The following is an 18,565-nucleotide window of genomic DNA, read 5'->3' on the forward strand; positions in this document are numbered from 1 at the left end:
GAAGGCTGCCATGGATTCTGTTTTCACAGTTTACTAGTCTTTTGAAACCCTCTTTAATCACTTTCCATTTTCCTGGATACTCTTCTAAAACTTCCACCCAATTCTGAAACTAAATTTATTCTTGTAGGACTTCCTGATACTTACCATGTTCTGTCCTCATCATATCAGCTCATATCAATCATTCACATTTAAGCTTGCTTTCTTTCTTTCTTTCTTTCTTTCTTTCTTTCTTTCTTTCTTTCTTTGTCTTCCTTCCTTCCTTCTTGCATTCCTGCCTCTTAGCTACTTTGAAGAATGACATTGATTTTATGGGGTTCTATGTTTTATTTGCTATGTTGTATTTTAACAAAATGTTAGATTATGTTGAATCTTATTGAAATGTTCTGAACTGCCCTGAGAAAAGGAAAGCAGGGCAATGCATTTGGCACCAGCTTGGCGGCAGGAGTTGCCGGAAGGAGGTATACAAGACGCCACCCAACCGTTTTAGGGACACCACTCCAGATTTGTGTAGGGTTTACTCCTTAGCTCTTTATTCTCCCAAAGATGTCTCACAAGGCACTGGGTGTGGATTTTTCCTTGGGGTTTACTCCTGAAGCTTGTGAGAGTAGAGTAGGTATAATTGTGCTGGATTTCCAAGTGGACAAGGGCTACTCCTTCATTGTCCATGCAGGTATGCTGTTGCATTATCTGCCTTCAGGAGAGTTTGCCTGTTGCAATTCGGTGTGAGTTTCTGCTCTGCACTTGCCTTCTGTGCGTACTTTTGTTAAGAACACATGCTGTATATGCAAAAAGTCCAAGCTTCAGTAACTGGAATCTCCAGCTACAAGGATTTCAGATCCAAAAGACACTCACTTGATGCCGAGAGCCAGATATGTCTACTGGCATAGACAGACCAATTGCTTGTAATGCATTTCCTCCCAGTGTAATGCAGTTTCATGTGCATTCATTTATAAATGTTTATTTGATGTTAAATGCTTTATACTGTTAAAAGTATCCAAGGTTGGGCCCAGTCAGCCACCTTCATTTTGGAATGCTATATAAAAACTATTGATACCTGTAGAGGCACACTGTTTATCATTAAGATTGGGGAGAGCGCAGGATATATAAAAACCTGAGCCCAACATCCCAAGAGGAGAAAGTGTGTTTTTCTACAGTCAAAAAGTGAGTGGCAGTTTTAGGATAAATGGAAATGAAATGTGACAATGAATGATAGTGTAGACATACCCTGAAGTTGCTAAAACCAAGATTCACCTTGTGGCCAGTGACCTTAGTTAAAAAGGAAGCACAAGCAATTGAAAATAATAATAAAAACTGCTGCATGTTTCTCCCCAAGTATTTTGCTTACAGAGGACTCCTCTTTGGCTGAGTATGTCAAGCACTGAACACTAGTTGTATTACACAGTCAATTTTACAGCCCATTAGTTGTTGAATTTATGTAGGAGAGATGAACTGCAAAAATTCCAAGTCAACACCTGACATTGGCTAAGTGCTTATTCTCCTTTTATCCAATTTATCACACCTTGTTCTTTCTATACACCCCCATTCCAATTATTTTTAAAGTCCCTTCTTTGTTGTCCTTCCTTGTGATGTAGCCTTTTGTGTTTCTCTTCTGTAACTACTGAACTATTTGTCATAGAGCTAGGTCTAAAGCTTATTAAAGTTATTGGACTTTGAAATATAAGCATTTGTATAACTGTCATATGCTATGGTTGCTATTTAGAACAATATTCAAGGCTCCTTTTATGCCAGTTACTGCCTGTAATGTTTTATTAACCCCTCTCCCTTCCCAACAATGTCTGGACATTTTAGATATATTTGTTGAGAATTGGTGGGCGGGGGGGGGGGGGGGGGCAATCATACATTGCTTTCTAGGTTCACCCACCACAGAGAAATACTTCCTTCCTAGAGAGCAGAGTGTGAGTGGAAAAGATTCTAGGTCAGATATACTGATTTCAGGATGATTTTATTTATAGGGGGAAATAGAGAATGTACTTTGGTATTAAAAATATGTATGTAATTAATACAAAGGGTGCCCTTCCATATTGTTTACATTTTATATTTAAAAGCCCCCCCCCCCTACTTAAACTGTTATGAGGAAGCGGTGTTTTTTTCTAGAAAAAGAGGTGTCGGTATTCACCATGAAGCTATTATAGTAAGTATCACACTTTTTAACCAAAAAGAAAGAGGTGCAGGTACTCACCATGAGTTGTTACAGTAAGTCAAGTGCCACACTTTTTAACAACAAAAGAGGTATCCCCTGAAAAAAAAAGCACTGTGAGGAAGCATTATAGTATAGTGATTATGAATGTAAGCTAGACAATTCGCAGTTCAAATCCCATTTCAGCTGTCACCTTTTCAGGTGGCCTCAGACAAGTCACTCAACTTCTATCCTGCTAGTCTATAATACAGAGACAGACAGGTAAAGTTTACTTTACAGGCTAGCATCATCTGAAGTATTACAAAAATTGTGTATGTTGAAGTGGTTTCATCACTGAGGAAATGGAGCTATTTATAAACACCAGGCACTGTCTATTGCTATTTATGTCAGTCTCTTTCCTCCTCTCCAATAAAACCACTACTGCTACTTTGCACCAGCAGAATTTCTCCAGATCAAACTCCCAAAACCAGGGGGGTTGTCTGGGGTGATCAAAATACTGTTTTGTGCACAAGTCTTCTCACATATGCAGGGTGTCAGAAATTCCCATTCTAGAGCTTAGATATAGGCTAGGGACATGCTTGCTTGGAAACAGATACTACTGTACAAAACAAAGAAAACTTATTTGAACCCTAGCAGCTTGAAACTCCCACCTAACCGCAATCCGTATATACCGGGAAAGGCTTCACGCGTTCAAATGCCTGCATGTTGGGACGCAACCCTTCACACCCTTGTTTAGAAGTTCTGGAACCCGGTGGGATTCACTGCTCAGTTAAGTGCATAGGCTCAAGATGCAACCCTGTACACATTTCACTAGGCATAATGGGGAATATTTGAGCAAACCACTCAAACAGCACACACACGTACTCGCAGCTCCTTAGCTGGGTTTCCCCAGTCGGTGGTTTGTCTGGTTTGTCCCTTTTTAATTCCTACTAACACAGACACCCCGCTTGGCCACCCGAGGAGCTCAACTCAACATGCTTCCCCCCCCCAAAAAAAAACCCATTTCACCCTCACTAACAACCCTGAGAGGTAGGTGAGGTCCGGGGTAACCTGGCGGCTTTCACACCCGAGTCAAGTCACCGGCTTTCCGCCTATAGAGAGCGGCGCCGGCGGGTCTCCCGCTGCCCCTACAAGCCGGCCGAGTAGCCACCCTTGCATCCATCACGTCCCTTTCCCCCGGGCCGCCTCCTCTTTCGGGAAACGTCTAGGCCGCGCCTGGGAAGCCAGCTCCGAGGCCGCCGGGATGCCGCTGCCCTGTCGCCGCCGCCTTCTTCCAGGAGGAGGCGCGGCAGGGACGCAAGATGGCTGCGCAGGATGACACGGCCCGTCACGTGGCGGAGCCGTCGCTTTCCCTCCCTCCCTCTTTCCCTGCTTGCCTGCCTGCTCGCCCTGCCGACAGTCCCCTCCTCCTCCGCCTCCGTCCGAGACCCCACGGGCCGCCGCCGCCGCCGCGCGCTCCCCGTGTTGCTGGCGGGCGAGGAGGCGAGGCAGCCCCGTCCAAAGAAGCCTCCTCCATCCCGTCGCCAGCTAGCCCAGCCGGCGGAGAAGCGCCTGCTGCAGAACCACAGCTGCTGCTGCTGCTGCACGCCAGGCACTGGCAACCGGGAGCCTCCGGAGGGAAAGCGGCCCACGGAAGAGGAAGGTAGGTGAGTGCCCGGTGGGTCCCCTCGGGAACCTCCCCCCCCCCCGCCGCCGCCCGCTTGCTAACCAGCGGCGCCAGCGGGAGCAACCGGGATTCCCAATATAGCTCTTGACGCGTCAGGGGAGCGCGGGCAGAGGGCCAGGTTTGGAGACATATGCGAACTGGTGGCTGGAGGGGGGGAGGCGGGAGCAGAGGCGAAACGCGCCGAAGTTGGGGGCGAGGGAGGCGCGAGTGTGGGGTTGGGATGTTTGCAAGAGTGGCTGGGGGAGGGGGCTGGGAGAGCGGGGGTCGACACTTGAGGAATTGCACTCCAGATAGTCGCAACAGCAGCAGCAGCAGTAGTAGTAATAGTGGTGGTGGTGGTGGTATTTTTTCGTCCTCCTATTAAGCCTTCGCTCTGGTAGCAACGTCGGGGCGGCTGAGGGCGGCGGGGTTTCTGCTCGAGCGAGGAGATGCGGCCGGGGCGGGGCGCGCGCTGGCGAGGAAAGGAGAGCAGCAACTCCGGCGGCCGAGGTCGATGTGCGGCTGGTGTGTTACGTAGGACGGGGTTGCGGTTGTTGGCCAGGTGAGTTGCTACGATATGGGGGGGGGCGAGGAGGAGGAGGGAATTGAGGCGGAGGGGCCTCGTCGCCTCAGCCAGGAGCCGGTCGAGTCGAGAGCTGTTGTGTACACACGCCCTGCCGGTCTGAAGTGACCAGGTGAAGTATTTCGTGAGACCAGTTGCTGGGGAACGTGGACGGCAGAGAGTGCTGTTGTGCTTTCCGCCCCGCTTGTGGGTTTCCCTCACCTCCCCCAGGTATCAGCTGGCTTGGCCAACAGAAAGCCGGACTTAACTTGGTAGGCCTTTGGTCTGATCCTGCAAAGGCAGCTCTTAGGTTCTTAATACTATGACTGGAGGCAGTTACAGGGCCAGGGCTGTGTGTGTGAGGTGAGACAGCAGCTTTGTAGTAAGGCTGGGCCTATGAAGTCCCAGTGACTTAAATGGGTTTATGCTCAAGTGTGCATAGGATTACAGCCTGGGGTAAATATATAAGGCAGGAAGTGGGATGAGGTGGGGCTGGTGATTCTGGTTAAGAGTCATAAGGTTTTAACTGTGTGTGTGTGAACAGGAGGCTACAGGATGTTTTGTAGTGAAAACTAGATAACACCTGTTGTTCCGTCAAACTGCTTTGTATCAGTGCACATGCACAGTGCGGCAATATTAGACACCATGCAGATGAGGGGCTTTGGGTGATGGCATAAAGCAGGGGCAAAACTAGGCTTTATTTCACCCGTGTCAAAGACTCAGTTTGGCTATCCCCCCTCCCATGTGCATTTGTGTTCACACACACACACACAAGCTGGGAGCCTCAATGGCACACCCCTCTGGAGACTTCACCCAGGGCAAAAAACCTGGCTAGCTGCCCCTTAGCTACGTCTCTGGCATAAAGCCATCATTTGAGTTCATACCTGATGTTGGCTTTGAACTAGTTGCTTAGGAAGCAGCTCTAATCCCACTTATGTAGAAGCAATCCCTGTCAATTCTTTTGAGTAGAAATTATTAGAGTTGTAGCCTTAGCATGCTATCTGAAGGTGTGCTAAGATTAAAACTAGAGTTTTCACCATAGAGGAAATTGATTTGGAAGAAGAATTGTGTACTATCTGAGGTTAATGTGAAGGTTGGAGAGGGGTGTGTTTGGGGAATATTGGACATGGCTAGTTGCTGTTTGTTAGTCTCTTTTAGCAGTGCTATGGATAGCAGTTCTTAGGAGAACATTTAAATAACCATATCACATGCCATGTTTCATGCACTGTTAGAATTGTCAAAGATCTTCTGTTGTTGTATTTTTTAAATATTATACCTAGTTCTTGGTCCCTGGAGGAGTGGAGCATAGACGAAAAGTTTAACTTTGCTTTTAGAAGGCAGGGTCAAAACTATATTTTAAAAAACGGTTTGCTGTGGCTGCCCAGAAGAGGAAGGAACCTTTCCCCCACAGTTTTGACTCTTTCAATTGGAGATCATGACTAATTTTTAGATCTGTGTGCTTTGCAGGCAGGAGCAGTTATGATTTCTTTCCCTTTCCTTTTCCTTTTCCTTTTCTCTCCAGCATCACATGTTTTAAAGGAAGGGAAGCTTCTTATTTTATCTTTCGTTCACACCCCACTCCACCAGCCTTGTAACCGGGAGAGACAGGGATCCAGATTAAGGGTAGGGTATACCTAGAGGCCCCTTCTGGCTCTTCCCCTCCCTAGCGTACCACCTTGCAGAGGGACAACAACATGCTTTTGTACAGCTTAGCATGGATCTGTCCTTCCACCCCCCCTTCTTCCTGAGCAAACACAAAATTGGGGCCAGTGCTAAACACAGCATGGCTAGCTCATGTTGGTTCTCTCTTTCTTTGGGGCCAGGATGATAGGCAAGGAATGTGCTCCAGGCAGCTTTCTGTCTCCTCACCATCTCTAAAAACAGTAAGCAGGCACTTGTGCAGGTTGTAGCAGGACACTTTGGCCCATGCCAGTTGCTTGGGAATACAGACTATATGTTTTGAGAGTGTGGGGAAGGAATTGAAGGCCCAGCATGTCTCTTAGTGAGAAGAGTGGGACGTTCTTCCATCATCTCCTTGGATGGAGGGAAACTTCAGACATGTAGCAAAGGACGGGAGCTTTTATCTGGGGATAGCCCTGCTGCAAGGACAGTGAATCCTTCAGGGGATCAGATCCATTTGCCCACAGAGATATTGGGCTGGCTTAATAAAGAGGTTATGAAAGAAACAATTGCCGAATGTATTTCATGCCTGCCTAGGCACTGAGCGCATAGATCAGAGACAAAGGGAACATTCATTCCCCCCACCATCTTTCTCTTTTTCTTCGTCAGCTCTTCCAGAAAGTGCTGCAGGGACATAACCTGTGGCTCAAACCCTGGTAAGGCAATCAATAATCTAAATCAAGGTTGTCCACCACACCTTTTTTGTAGGGGAAGGGTATGTGTGTTGTTCTTCAGTCCTTGGCACTGTTGGCCCAGCTGTGGCCCATAGGGGTACACTCGTATCCTTGTCTCAATGGTAAGCTGATCAGGGTCTTTCCTACACCAAATCAACCAGGAATGTTTAGGTTATTTTTTTCATCACGAACCCCTGTTCCTTCAGATAAGTATCACTGGAAGAGTTCTCTCAACCTTTAACATCAAACTTGGTAGATTTCCATTCTGGCATGGTGACTTCCATTATGCCTGGGCTTTTCCAAGGGCAGTTCTACACATGCACTAGCTCAAACTCTGCATCGGGAGGTTGAACAACACACATTGTTAGAAGAGGGATTCCTCAACATAGTCACTGACAAGTATCCACTAATTGGATATATGAGATTATTTGTCACTATGCATGCAGCTTATATTAGTAGAGACTTATCAGCCAGTGAAACCACACATACTTGGATCAGCAAATTTTGCTCACATTGTGTGATGAGCGCACATGATAACATCATTGCATGGGAACCAAGTCAGTTGCTTTGTGGTACGCTTAATATAAAACTCTCAGGCAAGAAAAGAGAAATGAAATTCAGGAGTGTTTCTGCAAGTACAAGATATTTTTCAGTCTCTTGCACAATCATCATCTAACACAAGACCTAATACAGCAGCTTGTACAATATGTCAATATGCATGCTTGTGCTATGTTCCACATTTTGCAACATTTTTTGTAGAAGGCTTTCCAGAGGTGCACGTGACACAGTCTGCCATTTGGAGGCTAGAGTCCCAGTAGTCTTGGATTTCTTGAAGGCAGATCTGAAGTAAAGCCTTGCTCCCAACATTTTTAAACACCAGCCAGTGGCCCTGGATAGCATTATGTGGGTACCAGAGTACATCTCAGTTTCTGTGAGTGGACTCCATAATTTCCCCACTGGTAATCCACATACCTCCTGACTGGGATCTCTCCTTTTATGCAGAGGACCTTCATGGTATCTTCCTTCAAATCATTGGGTTCCATCCCACATGAGCTTAAGTGGAAGTTTGTGTTCCTGGTGGCAGTTGCTTCCATGAGCAGATAGGGAAATTGTGGGTGCTATCAATCAATCAGCCAGGAACTATGTGGCCTTGCATCCTGATCTCAGTTTCCTACCCAAGTTGAACTCCAGTTGTCACCCGTCCCTGGGGCCTATATTGCTTGACTTCTCAAAGCTAGGAAAAAGCTAGGAAAAGAAATGGCATAAACTGGATGTCCGGAGGGTAGTCTGGATCTATTTGTCACGTACCAAAGAGCTGAAATGCACAGAATCCCTATTTGTGTTTTACAAGGCAGAGGCCCAGAGGAACCATTAACTGGTTGGTCAGGGAATGTATAGCACTGGTGTACCTACCATTCTAAGTCTCAGACTATTCTCTTAGGCACTGTGACCCATTCTATCTTAGCCAGCTTCTAAGCCCATTGCTTCATCTTTGGGAGACTCTACAAGGGAGACAAATATGTCCTTGATGAGGTGGCCTTTAGCAGGAGGGTCCTTCAGCAGGTCCTGTGACTGGAAGTTCTCCCACCTAGTCTTGGGGATACTGCTTCTGAAAAACTTTTCCTGTGTGCTCCAGTCCTCTGCTGACTGACAGTGGAAAGTTGAATTTACCATGAAGTGTTCTTCTGGAGCAGATAGCTCTGCCTTGTGAGTTCAGCCTGGATATTATGAAGTGGGGAGAGATTTCTGTTTTGTATCTTCTGCACTTTGCAGTGTTCCTTTCACTATTCTATCTCAGATTTATTCTGGGTTCCTTGTTCTCTTATAGTTACCTAGTTCTGGTTTGCCACTGCTCCAGAGTTGTCTGTGGGAGACACTGTTATTGCTAGGACCAAGTCTGTGGACTGGGGGACTGACCCCCTCCTCTTCTGGATGGTCACAGGAAGCTTAATACCGTTTTGACCTTGCCTCCTAGAAGTGGAGTTAATCCTTTCCTCTGTGCCCCACTCTCTGCTGACTAGAAGAATAATTAACAGTAAATACAGCTTTCCACAGAGTATAACAAAATCTTGGTCAGTTCTCCTGATCCGTAGGCAATGAGAGTTGGGGAACTTGTGTATTGCAATAAAGAGCTTGGGAAGACAGTTGATGCTATTACGTTGTGTAACAGTGGGATTTCGGCCTAGTTAGGAACCTGAAAAGAATTGTAGGAGGAGCTTGCATTTAATTATCTTTGGCTTATCTTCCACTTGCTCTAGTATAAATGTAGCAGCTAACAAGCCTGTAATCCATAGCATCTCTTGTTAAGCCTGGGAAAAATTGCTGTATCAAGTCCTGATGAACTGTTGCCAATCAGCAAAGAAGGTAGTGACCTAGATGGGCCACTGGTCTGATCCAGTTATAAGGCAGTTTCCTATGTTTCCATGCATCTTGCATAGTAGGACTTCTGCCTAGCAGAAGGTTTGCTATGATGGTGGGAGCAGAGCATGTGGCTTACCTCAGTCCTCTGGGTCAAGTAGCACTCATTGAGCTAGCAACTATTTGTACACAATACAGAGCAGCTTAGTTGAGTTTCACATGTTAGCATTGGCAGTGATTTGCCTGCTTATAAAACCGGGTGGCCAGCTGCCCTTTATTTAAGGCTTTTCAAACTATTGAAACTTGATTGCTCACGGAAGAAAGTTTCTGCATGAACGGACTAGAAACTTTAACATTGCTACTTGTCCTAGATGCCATTGTACCATAAAGTCTCTTCACCCATCCCAAGTCAGTTCCAAATGTTGCACGCAGGAACTGCAGATGTGAAGTACAAGTCACTTGTTCATCTGCTGTTGCAGCAGATAAAGTTGTGTTTAGAAGCTGTTGTCTTTGATTTAGAAACAATAATAAACATGATATTTAAACAATTCTTCTGGAGGGGTGGAGTTTTTGCTTTGAAAAGTGCTTCTAAGTAAAAGAATGTTAGGTCCTTTTTCTTCCCACACCCTCTTCTCTTTTGTAGTTGAGATTACTCCTGAGCTTACTGTATTCCAGCTGTGGCTTTGTATGAAATATTAATAATGGTTAATAACAGCTAAGTGAGATAATGCAATTTTCAGTTACAGAAGATGATCTGAAGAGCTGGCATGAGAGTTTTCACTGTGAACTCTGCACAGCAGGGAATTCAACTCATAATCAAGATTCTTACAACTTGACTATAATGAGGTTACCTGAAAGAGACTCCTGGCAATTTCAATGAACCGCAGTTGCAAGTGTGCTAAGGACTGGAGTCTTATATCTTTATTCAGTACTCTGCTGCACATAGGTTTCTGCTTTAGCTTTGCCACACAAGATAATCAATATATCTGATAGTTTTATTTTGTTAATAGTTTGACATCTAAAAATAAGTTTGTGTTAGCTTAGCTTCCTCGCAAAATAAGTCGTAAGCTTGGACTTGTGTGTTGTAGTTCATCAGTAGTTCCCTTTCTTCTTTAGGTTTTTGATATTTAACTTTGATTGCTAGGTCTGATTTAATGCTAAAAGATAACCTGGAAAATAGGTTATCTATAAGATTAAGGCCTGTCCCTGCTCAGAAGATACATTTTATACAAACATGTTTGTAAGCCATTTTAGAGACCTAGATAGCAGAAAGTATCATATAAATCTGTTCCATTAATAAATAATGCTGAACAGGAGAGCATATTATGGGGCAGGAGTAGGGAACCCCAGACTCTTCCAGTTGGTGCTGGATGGAGTACAGCTCCCGTCATTTCTTACGGTGTTGACTGGGGTTGAAGAGAGTTGGAGTCCAACAACTTGTGGAGAGCTGCTAGTATAGGGCTCCCTTTCATATATATTTTCTATTCCTATTTTATGTTTCTTCTTGCAAGAAATGCACCCACAAGCTTGGATTGTCAAAAACCAAAGGAATGAGGCTGTACGTGAATTTATGATTATTGTTGTCAACAGCAGGGGGTTGCTGTCTGTCATTATAGGGCTTTTATTTTCTCGAAGGGGTGATTTATTAATAGAAGGTGGTATGGTCTATATGCTGTATTACAAAGATAGAAAACATATGCTCCTTACTTCTAAGTAACCTCCACTGGACATAGAGCTTACATTTGTGTAAGTATGCATAGGATCAGCCTGACACTTAAGATCTGGCAGCTGTTAGAGGGAATGACACACAGCAGTGTTCACCTAAAGTAGTGCTTCAAATATATTTTTTTATATTATATTTTTATTGGTTTTCAAATACAAAAAACAAATTTATATACTCCATACATCTTAACTACATCTTACTTCTCTTTTTTGACTTCCCTCAATTTGTCTGCAATTCCTTCCCTTTATTACTTTTAACGCATTTCTACCATTTTAACCATTTCCCCTCACAGAGCTTCCTTAAAACTTACAAATGTAATTTGATTATCACTCAGTTTTTGCATATATTGGATAAACTTTTCCCAATCTTCTGTAAATCTTTGATCTCGTCGATTCCGGATCCTTCCAGTCATTCTATCCAGTTCTGCATAGTCCATCATTTTAGTTCTCCATTCTTCTATTGTGGGTAGCTCCTCCTGTTTCCATTTCTGGGCCATCAATATTCTTGCTGCTGTCACTGCATATAAAAACAACTTCTTTTCTTTCTTATTTATCTCATTACCTGTAATGCCTAGTAAGAAAGCTTCTGGTTTCTTAAAAAATGTATATTTCAACATTTTCTTCAATTCATTATAAATCATCTCCCAAAAGCATTTTACCGCTTCAAATATTAATGCAGTCTTTCATAGTGATGTTTCTAGTACCTTCTCTGCCATTTCCTGCTTAACATGTGGGTTAATTTTGTTGTTGGCTTTAACACGTTCTGCTGAAATTGTGAATGCCAGGTAGCTTGTTGTGGCTAAGATTGCAATACTAAGAACACTTTAACTTGGAAATAAGTCCTATGAATTAGGAATTTCTCTTATGGTTGGGCTGCAAAACACATCAACAAGTCTCTAGCATGCGTCTCTAGAACGTTGTCATTAAAACTGAATAATGAGTACTTTCTTGATTGTTTTCTTTTTCGTTTTTTAAAAAAAGCAATATATGTAGACTGTATAGAAAGTCTTTCAGATAAACAGTACTACATATATTACAGCACTTTAAAATACTTTTTTTTTTAGTACTGCATAACCCTTTCTGCAAATTATTCATTTTTGTTACCTTTCATTTCTTGTTTCCTGTCTTCTGTGGTTATTTTCAGTAGATGTTGTAGATAGCAATGGTATCCATACAGTATATATGTTTTCTGTATCTAAAGAAGAGGCTGGTTGCAATGATACTGAGGAGGGTGGGAATAAGAAATCTTCTGTTTCCAGTTTTTGTGCACTCAGACTTTTAAAATTGATACTAAAAGTAGTATCCTCTCTAATACTCTCGATGTTAACAATGGAAAGAATTCTGGCCGTGGTGCTGTTTTGTAAAATGTTGCACAAGAGTTAGCAAAATGTGGAACATAGCACAAGCATGCAGATTGACATGTTGTACAAGGTGCTGCATGAGGCCTCGTGTTAGCTGATGATTGTGCAAAGAGATTGAAAAATGTCTTGTGCTTACAGAATCACTCCTGAATTTCACTTCTCTTTTCTCACCTGAGGGTTTTATATTAAGCCTACTATGAAGCAACTGACTTGGTTCCCATGCTATGATGATTCATGTGCTCTCATCAAATAACGTGAGGAAAGTTTGCTGATTCTAATATGTGTGGTTTCACTGGCTGATGAGTCTCTACTAATATAAGCTTCATGCCTCATCCATAGTGACGCAATGCTGTCACTTGTCACAATGACTGCATTCAGATGGCACTCCCCCCCCCTCTTCCTGATGTTTCCTTACCTGTTAATTTCCACATTTTATCTGATCTTTTACTATTTTTTGTTGGGAGCCACCCAGAGCAGAGTGGCTATGCAGCCCAGTCAGATGGGTGGCATATAAACAACAACAACAACGATGATTATTATTATTATTATTATTATTACTATTATTATTATTACAACTTAAAAATCACTTTTGGTAATCCAGTGGAGTCTAGCAGAAATCTAGTGCTCATTTCATGTTATCCATTTTCGGATAAAAATGGTTAGCAATCCTGTTAGCTTGGGAAACCACAGAGATTTGCATTGCGCTTTTCCTCAGGTTTACATGATTGCACCACTGCTGATGATGTGTTGAAATCTTGGGTGGTATCTTAGTATGCAGTTCTTTCCTGCTATATAAAAGTTAACACAACTTGGCAGTATATGGATAAAAAAAGCCATGGTTCCATAACATAGTAGGTGTTGTTTTTGTTGTTTAGTCGTTTAGTCGTGTCCGACTCTTCGTGATCCCATGGACCAGAGCATGCCAGGCACTTCTGTCTTCCACTGCCTCCCGCAGTTTAGTCAAACTCATGCTGGTAGCTTTGAGAACACTATCCAACCAAACATAGTAGGTACTGCAGTGTAAAATGAATGGTTGAAATTGGGACAGAAACACTAGCATTATAAGTAAAAATAAAGCAATAAACCCCACCTCTAGATCCTGGCTGGGTCTTGGGTTTCTGACAAAAATGGGTACGCAGCCCACTTCTGTAGCATCAGTTTTGGGGGCTACTCTGGTCATTACTTCAGTGCTGTCAGTTGTGGTAGTATGCTGGCATGACTACCCATGTATGTACATATCATTTCTGAAAGACTGAAATGATCGTGCATAGGGTTGAGCCATGAGTATGTGTGTTATATGTACTGTATTTTTCGCCCTATAGGACGCACTTTTTCCCCTCCAAAAATGAAGGGGAAATGTGTGTGCGTCCTATGGGGCGAATGCAGGCTTTCGCTGAAGCCTGGAGAGCGAGAGGGGTCGGTGCGCACCGACCCCTCTTTCTCTCCAGGCTTCAGGAAGCTATCCCCCCAGCGTGGCAAGCTCCCAGAGCGATGCCAAAGCTGCGCGCAGCTTCGCCATCGCTCTGGGACCCGTTCTGGGGGCTGGGGTCGGGGGAAGCTCTGGCTTCCCCAGCCCCGCAAGCTCCGAGAGCGATGGCGAAGGACCTTCGCCATCGCTCTCGGACCCTTTCTGGGGGCTGGGGGGAGGAATAAAATTTTCCCCTTTATTTCCCCCCCCCCATCTAGGTGCGTCCTATAGGGCGAAAAATACGATAATATCTATGTAATCAACTGAAGTTTGTGACAACCATCAGCAGTAGACTTCTGCCTCTACAGCAGGGGTGCCCAAACTTTTTTCAAAGAGGGCCAGATTTGCTGAAGGGAACATGCGTGTGGGCCAACCAAAATTGTTGAGCTTTTCTTTAGGATTTTACCCCAGGACATATACTGCCATGAGGGCCGCATTAAACCGACCGGCGGGCCGAATTAGGCCCCTGAAACAGACTTTGGACATGCCTGCTCTACAGTATTGTGCCCTTTTTGGTAGACTGTCTCACTTGCCATCTCAAACTGCTCCTTAAGTTCATGAAATTTTCTTGTAATGAACCTTTGACCTCCTACTGCTGACTTGGCATACTATGTCAACTTCTGGTGCAATCTTTCATTTGCTTTAAAGTAATAACTCACCATGCTATTGAAGTTCCTCTTGCTCCACCAAACCAGAAGAGACCTATTTATATACAGATTAGAACAAAAATATTGTGAAATGTTCTGCAGAATTTCCATCAGTGTACAGAAAGGAATTGTACAGATACATGCTTGGACTCTAGCCTAAGGAGGCTCAAAGCAATTAGTCAGACCTTTTCAAAGGTGCCACAGCATTTTTCAGTGTTTGGGCTCTGCAATGTAGGTTGGTAATTAAGCATTTTTCTTCCTAATAGGGGCAATATGAATCTTTGAACTCTGTCTGTAGCACAGACCTGTATTTCCCACGTTTTTAAAAAATATGATAAATCATTGTTCTGCAACATAAATGTTCTTTTTAATTCCAAAATGTAGCACAAGTAGTGCTTTTAACAGAATAATAATAAAAAATCATATGGGGAGACCCATTGGGCATGTAAAACAATATTGCTTTCTTTGTGTCTGGAGAATACACTTTCTCGTCATAATAGAAAACAACCTTTCAGGTGTCTAATTAAATGAACTCTGATTGTACTCCCTTGGTTTTCACATTTGGTATCCACTCATAACTATCCAAGTAAGAAAGGAATTGGTTTCAAAGTCAAAGGGTGGAATCCAGCATAGCATTAAGGAGAGCCATTCATCAGCATAAGGATTTCTGCTTGTGCAACAGAACTTAATCCTCTTCTCCTTCCCCGTGCCCCTAAATCTATTCCAGGGGTTCCCTCAACCATCTGGAGAAGATTTGAGGTAGGTGCTGGGCTTGTGTGGGTGGAGAAGAGGGTAGGAAAGGTCTGTTGTAGAAGTCAAAATCCTTGCACTGACAAGACTCTTTAGTGGAATACTGCCCAAAGATCTACCAAAGGAAATACCACTGTTCATTTTTTACTTACAGGAGGTTCCGCTTAGTCACTTCAGCAGAGTACCACCTAAATGGGAAGTGAAACCCTGAGTTTTGTCAAGATAACATGTCCAGCTTATGAAATGACAAATGGATTTTAGTACTTGGTAAACTTACAGTGATGTACAGGAAATGAAGTGAGTGATTCCTTGTTTGACACCAACATTCACCAGTCAGCACTGATATCTAGCCTTTCTATATCTCCTGAAGACACCAGACAAGTTTTCAGTTTAGAGAGGGAGCAAAAAGGTAACAGTGATAAAGGCTTTTTGGGAATTATTTGAGAATACAAAGAATGTAATGCGATTACAGGTTTAGTGGAATCCTCACAGCATAAACTCTGTGTTCCTCTTTTTAGGCATATAATAAAAGGCAACTGCGACCTTGAAATGTATAGGTGGATAGAGACTTAGTAGTCAAGGAAAAGGAGGAAAGTTCTGGGATACTTTACAGACTTAATAATTTTATTGCTGCATTAGGTTTTATGGACCAGAGCACATTGGGTGGATTAACTATTTAGTTTTAAAAGTTGGTAGGTATTGAGAAGAGGAAAAGTAAATTGACCTATTGTGGCAAACCGAAAAGGGCAAGATATGTCTTCATTAGGGTAGGAGACTAACAAGGCTGTTATTTGGGAACTATTAAAGAAATTTGAGAAATATGTATTGCAAATCTGGTTATTAGTTGCTGCAGAACTACTCTGTCATTCTCTCTTACCTTTTGGCTTGAGTGAACTGCAATGTCTTGCTGTGAGAAGTGCAGTACACAGCTGTTTGGGCAAGATAGCCCAATAATAACAAGGATACCATTCTATAGCTTAAACAAAGAAGCAGTTTTGCTATCAAATGAAAGCAAAAGTTGATAGGGAGTTTGATTTATAATGTGAGTCCCTGGAATGTGGCAGTGTTTCTTGTGCTGGGCAATACAGTTGCATTGCATTGCTTAAATAAATGCCATTCCATCCGGACACAACATTTCTCTACGGGATAGAAAAGTTTCCCTTCCCCTTCCCCAAGATATTTAGGGGAAATGAGAACGTTGGACAGTTAGTCATGCAGCAATTGTCCTCCGTATGCAATTCAGTATAGAATTTCTGGTAATATTTTGAAATCTTTTCTAGCGTTTGGCATTTTGAGTTGTTAGCAGCTTCAAGGTGACAGGAAAAAGGAGAACATTGTTTTATTTACTCAGATGAAACATGTACACGTGTGTTCACATTTTTTTCTCACATGAGCTGCACACCTTCAACAGTTTCTTATGGGAGGTTTTGTTTGGCATGTATCTCCTACCAGCTGATACTTCTGTTTAGCTAGTATGCCCAGGAGTCTTGTAATTGCTAACTCAAACATGTTTGGATGAGAGTGAGAAACAGCATACTTGACATTCCTTTTTGCCTTCTGAATATCAATCATACACCTCTTTTTTCCTAACAGTGGATGCTGGAAATTTATTATTTGTGTATTTATCTCAAAGAGCGAGTTGGCAGTAAATCAGACCATTCAAAGTTGGGAGTTAACTCTTTATTAGCAAAAACGTGATCTCCACAGACTTGGCAGAGTGTCAGGCCTAATGAGCACTGCACCTCATTCCTGGTAGGTCTTATCCCATGAATCCGTTGCTGAGACCGAAAGTTCCTGCCTCCCCAGAGTTTTCTAAGTTCTCTCCTTTCCAGGGCTTTCCCCAAGCAATCAGACACTTCACCTGCATGCAGCCTGTCGCTTCTCTACCTGTTTCAGCCCCCTTCTGGTTCTGGGATGTGGGGAGGAGGGGTGCTTGTTTGGCATAGCAGGAGGGGGAGATACCCATGATTCTTCACCATCCTGACTCTTGCCCTCATTTCTCCTCCCACTCGCTGGCTTTGGCTTCCGCCTCTGATTCTGCACTTCTCTCTGCCACAGACTCTCCCAGCTCACTAAGCTGTGTTGCATCTTCAGCTTCTAACACCCCCCTTTCCCATTCTTCTCCCTCTTCTCCCTCTGACCAGTTGTTGTTGTCATCCTACCACTGCTCCCCTGGCTCTAAGCCTTCTTCCCTTGGTGGTTTCCCAGCTGGTTCTTCTCACTATTCCTCTGTGTCCAACCACTCAATGACAATTTATTACTTAAAACAATTATATCCTCCCCTCCATAAAAGTCCAGGGCAACTTACAGTCAGAAAACAATAAGCAGTAGTATGAAATAACATTTTTAAAAAGCAACTCTTTCAGCTGAAGCTAAAATATTTACTGTTTTTGATAATCTTATAAGTAGCCAAAAGTGGGGGAGGGGGAGAGAAAAAAGATTGAGAATTGAAGCAAGGGAGAAGTAGCTCCTTTCCAAGTTGTTTGAGAACTGGTACTAATATAGATGGTTAAACCACTTTCCTTTGGGCATTTTCCTTTTGAAAATTTTCTTACCAAGCTGCTTTTACATTTGCAAGGGAAGAGACTTTACAGGAAGAGACTGGGCTCAGATCTGGGCACCACAGTTTAAGAAACATGTTGACAAGTTGGAATGTGTGTAGAGGAGGGCGGCCAAGATGATAAAGGGTCTGGAAACCAAGCCTTATGAGGAATGGTTGAGGGAGTTAGGTATGTTCATCTTGTATAAGAGAAGATTGAGATGTGATATGATAGCCATCCTCAAATAACTGAAAGGCTGTCACATGGAAAATGAAGCAAGCTTGTTTTCTTCTGCTCCAGAGGGTAGGCTCCGAACCAGTGGATTCAAGTTACAAGGAAGGAGATTTGAACTGAACATTAGGAAGAACTTTGGTCAGTAAGAGCTATTCGACCGTGGAACAGATTATCTTGGAAGATGATGGACTCCCCATCATTAGAAGTTTTTAAACAGAGGTTGGATGGTCATCTGCCAGAGATTCTTTAGTAGTGATTTTTGCATTGCAGAGGATTGGACTAGTTGACCCTTGGGTTCCTTCCAAGTCTACAATTCTATCATTTTACAAACTTAAGGGGAACAGACAAGCTGCTTTCTTGGTGCAATTTTAGGACTGCATTATGTTTGAGGTGCCTTTTATATGTATCACAGCAGTGAATATGTATCACAGCAGTGAATTCTTACATTGAAATTTTCAAACATATGGGGAATTCATATGATTATTGCACTGTTTGGATTCACTCATGTATAAGTATTTTTTCTCAGTGATTCTATTTTGCAGTACATTAAATATTTAGACAATGGAATACTTAGAGGTGTGCATGAGCACACTTATGGCTGTAGCCTGTGAAACTGTTCTTAAAAGAAATGGCAAGCATGTGTAAGGGCTAAGTAGCTGGAGCTGGGAACAGGCTTTGAACACTACTAGCATGTTGGGCATCAGCTACAACTATTTGTCATTCATATTGCACTTGTCAGAACAATTAAAAAGAGGTATACAAGATT

The 18,565-nt window shown here is 43.2% G+C and overlaps 1 protein-coding gene across 10 annotated transcripts in view; it reads left to right on the forward strand.

Annotated features, from left to right (window-relative positions):
- Nucleotides 1-2,817: 2,817 nt before the first annotated feature.
- SGMS1 (sphingomyelin synthase 1) overlaps nt 2,818-18,565 on the forward strand; it is a 66,461-nt gene continuing 50,713 nt past the window's right edge. For 2 of the 10 annotated variants that reach the window (XM_083443707.1, XM_083443714.1), the window contains exon 1: nt 3,521-3,804. The gene's annotated coding sequence lies outside the window, so the exon portion shown is untranslated. Of the gene's footprint in view, nt 3,805-4,032; nt 4,366-4,425; nt 4,597-18,565 lie in introns of those variants that run through there. The other 8 variants (XM_083443704.1, XM_083443713.1, XM_083443712.1 and 5 more) reach the window with 8 other exon arrangements.

The sequence above is a fragment of the Podarcis tiliguerta genome (assembly GCF_965153285.1).
Source record: "Podarcis tiliguerta genome assembly, chromosome: 5".
Taxonomy (NCBI): Eukaryota; Metazoa; Chordata; class Lepidosauria; order Squamata; family Lacertidae; genus Podarcis; species Podarcis tiliguerta.